We start from the raw sequence: 3,940 nt of genomic DNA, 5'->3' as shown, positions 1-3,940 counted from the left end.
ATAACAATAGACACCCTATATTTAAAAATAGGGTGTATAATTATAACAATATAAATGACTAAATTTATATTAAACCCGTTATATTAAAATAGAGTGTAAATTTTGGAATATTAATATAACAATAGACACCCTATATTTAAAAATAGGGTGTATAATTATAACAATATAAATGACTAAATTTATATTAAACCCGTTATATTAAAATAGGGTGTAAATTTAGGAATCCCTAAGTACAATTTATCATTACCGCCTAAAATATAACCATGACTTCTCATGTTCCAAATTTTCTTTTCATTTCACATTTTAGAAACTTTTCATCATCGATGAAGTGCAAGAAATAGTGAAAAAGGAACAAAGAACGTGATTGCTCGGAAATCTTCACAACCCACAACGGCTTCATCATTCTTCTTTACCGTTTTCTATACTCTCTTTTACGCTGCTTTGGATATTAAAGTTGATTCATTCGTTGTTGTTCTTACTTTTCTTCAGTAAAGGTAATCGCTTCAGTAAACTCACGCTTCAGCTTCAGTTTTCTCTCAAACTCTTGCTTCCAGAAATCCCTAAGGTAATCGCTTCCAGAAATCAATTCGTTTCCAGAAATCGCTAGGGTAATGTTCTTGATTTTGAGTTTTGTTCCCACCCTTTCCAGAAATCACTCGTACTCACCGTTTCTCATTGTTTCCCACAATCACTTCCAGAAATCACTCCCCAAAATCGCTTCTAGAAATTGCTTTTCATCGTTTCTCATTAAAGAGTTTAAGAAATGCTTCTTCTTCTCATCGCTTCAAGGGTTCGATTGACATTCTCTTCATCAAAGAAATCTATTTTTAGGTTCGAATATGCTTTTCTTCTCTCCCTCTATTTGTATTTTTGATTCGGTGTTTCAATTTGTCGAATTGGTTCATTGTTTCAATTCGTTGTATCGACGTCTTTTTATTAATTAAATCATTACTTTCATCTTGTATGGTTCAGTTTTCTTCCTGTCTTTGTTAGTTTGTTTGGATTTACGGTGTTGAATGTTATTGATTTTCTCTCTTTCAAACATATGATAGAAGTGTGTCTGTGTGTTTGGTTTTCTTCTGAAACTATCAGAATTGACGATTTCTTGAACTTGAAATAACAGTAGTTGATTTTTTTTGAAAATATTTTTCTTTTATAGTTCTGTTAGCTCAATTCCCCAAGTCTCTATGCGACTTGAAACTATATTTTTCTTTTATAGTTTGCGATTCAATACCCAGTATTGGCTGGGGATATTTTAGGTTTAGTTTAAGCTATTTTTTTCGCTACGGTATTGACAATGGAGTTCTGGTGTGTTTGTTTTGCAGTTCACAATTTTCTCTTCTCTCGTATTTGTACCTTTTATTTCATGAAATAGTGGCTCGACCAACTTTGTGGTTGTTTGGTGATCAAAAAGTAAGATTGCACTCGTGCTTGGTTATTGATTTGTTGTAGATTGAAGTTTTCTCCTTGCATATGCTCTTCATGACACCTTTGTCTTTTACTGTTGTAGGTTAGAGTGTTCTATGCTGTGAGATTTTTTGTTGGTTTTCTCTCGCTTTCCACGTAGACTGTTCTTGTGGTAGCTCTTTCGAGAAAGTATGGAAAACGACTTGCTTCTTATACACTTGCTATGCCGTGCTTAACCAACGACTATTTCTTTGCTAGCACAAGTGAGACTTTTGCTCTTTTTTGTCTCATAATTATACATACTTGCATTTGATGATGATTCTCAACCTCACATAAAGTATTTCATTGTTCAGGTTTCTTGTCAAGTTCGTTTCCCATGTATGCAATCTCTCTTGCTTCGGGTTTATTTCTTCTTGATAAACATGCTGCAGCAGTTGTTGTCTCTGCTATTGGTGTGATACATGGCTGGCCATTCTCAATCTTGGCTTTCCTTCCGGTGACACTTCATTCTTTATATATAAAATTCAAACAGACATTTATTGCTGGGGTTGTCACTGATAGAATCAATTAGGAAAAATAAAAGACAAGTACACAGAATAATGATTATGAGGAATAATTGTGATTCAGTACTAGATGTTCAAATGGGAATCTAGTAATACAAAAGTGCAGAAAAGATGAAGTAAAAATCTGAAAATAGGCACTTCGAGAGGCCTGACTCTCCTAGGGGGGATTTCTCCTAGCTGGAAATTCTGTCTTCATCTTGTTTCTTATTCCCAAGAATTTTCAAAATCAAGGAGGTTTTTCCACTTCACTAAAACCTCTAATTCCCCTTGTTCATTTCTCCTGGCCTCTATAATCTTCTCAGGAGTAGGCTCAAGATGCCATTCCTCGTTCATACATGCTGGTAGGGGCTGGGGTTCCAAAGAAGGTGTGATAGCTCTCTTTAGAAGAGAGGCATGAAAAACAGGCTGTACTCTAGTATCTTCAGGCAGCTTCAGCTTGTAGGCTACTGCCCCAATCTTCTGCAGTATCTCATAAGGTCCATAGTATCTAGGACTCAACTTCTGATTCACCCTCTTGGCAAGTTTCTTCATTTTATAGGGTTGGATCTTCAACATTATGACTGTTGTGTGATTTAACACTGAACCTTTGATTCATTCAATTCCAGATTTATACTGATTCTGCTGAAGCCAAGATTCCAGCTGTTCTTGATTATCTTGGAACTGTAATCGAGGTATGCCGCAGCTTCTTCCCTTTAAAGCAGTTGAAGATTAATACTTTCAACTGCTGCGATCTATATGAACTTAAATAGCATTAAAAACTTTGGATCTTGTTTTAGCTTTCTCACTCAACGCACATTTATGCCTTTAATTCTACAAGGATATATAAGATATTACTTTGTTGTAATGTGTATCTCATCTCCTTAATTTTGATCCCTTCAAGTTCCTATATGTAGTTAGTTTATGTTCAGTGCTCGAAATATTTGTGATGGTTAACCTTCCATGAAACAAATTTGTGAAACTTCAACACTAGTTAATTAAAGTACACATTCCCTAGTGCAATGGTATTTTTAATATCTAAATTATGTTTCCAAACCATAGATCTTGACGTGCAAATATAGTACCGAAAGAGACAATGTAGGGCATAATGCTACAATTTATTTTGTAATCTTAATTAAAAAGGTGTCCGCTTCAATTTTCTTACCTTACTTTTTTTTCTTCTGCTTGTGATTAAATCAAGCTGTTGATCACCATAACATGTGGTAATTCTATGTATGTAATGATTGTTGCAGGCAGGTTGCAAGTTTCTTATATTTTAAATATTTCATCAATAAGTGATGATAAACACTTATGAGAACTGTTCAAAATTTCCAGAAAAAAAAGGTTGGTTGTATCCGGATTGATGGAGGTACACCTTCTGGATCAAGGCAACAGTTGGTTACAGAGTTTCAGGAAAAAGATTCTATCAAGGCAGCAGTGGTATTGCAATTTGATTCCTATTTTTGTTGTAATCATTTTTCTGTTTGATCTGTTTAGTTTGGACTATCTGGTGTAAAATGTGGCTCAATTTAGAGATGATAATTTCCTGTTGATTTTGTTGTCCTGCAGCTATCTATCAAAGCTGGAGGTGTCGGGTTAACATTGACTGCTGCCAGCACCGTCCTCTTTGCAGAATTGTCTTGGACTCCTGGTGATCTAATTCAGGCCGAAGACCGTGTTCATAGAATTGGATAGGTATATTTTCAAACATGGTTGCTGTTAAGTTGAAAAGAAAGGAAAATCGTGATCATGCTGTTGTAATTTAAATAAAATCAGCATCAACAGTAAGAGAGTACAAGCACGGTATTGTTTTAGGAATTGTGGTGATATCATAAAATTTATGATAGATTATCTCTTAAAAGAAAATATCTCTTAAATGAAAATATCTCATTGCTAAGCTTAGCTGATAGATAGTTCAGTTTCAACAACAATCTGTGATGGTCATGAGAACACCTTAAAGGTCTCAGATGATCAACCGCCATCGAGAAGCCCTG

At 34.8% G+C, this 3,940-nt stretch overlaps 2 long non-coding RNA genes across 2 annotated transcripts; both read left to right on the top strand.

Moving 5' to 3' along the window:
• The first annotated feature begins 220 nt into the window (after window positions 1-220).
• Window positions 221-1,923, top strand: LOC127129035 (uncharacterized). Its single transcript, XR_007806123.1, has 4 exons — window positions 221-831; window positions 1,326-1,413; window positions 1,511-1,670; window positions 1,761-1,923. It is a non-coding gene; the product is annotated as an uncharacterized LOC127129035 (long non-coding RNA).
• A 661-nt stretch (window positions 1,924-2,584) lies between these two features.
• LOC127129034 (uncharacterized) lies at window positions 2,585-3,648 on the top strand. The gene is made up of 3 exons (XR_007806122.1): window positions 2,585-2,641; window positions 3,282-3,386; window positions 3,516-3,648. It is a non-coding gene; the product is annotated as an uncharacterized LOC127129034 (long non-coding RNA).
• Window positions 3,649-3,940: the final 292 nt, after the last annotated feature.

Source organism: Lathyrus oleraceus, chromosome 3 (assembly GCF_024323335.1).
Source record: "Lathyrus oleraceus cultivar Zhongwan6 chromosome 3, CAAS_Psat_ZW6_1.0, whole genome shotgun sequence".
NCBI classification, from domain to species: domain Eukaryota; kingdom Viridiplantae; phylum Streptophyta; class Magnoliopsida; order Fabales; family Fabaceae; genus Lathyrus; species Lathyrus oleraceus.
Note: the sequence above shows the minus strand (reverse complement) of the source record. Positions and strands in the feature narration are given on the sequence as shown.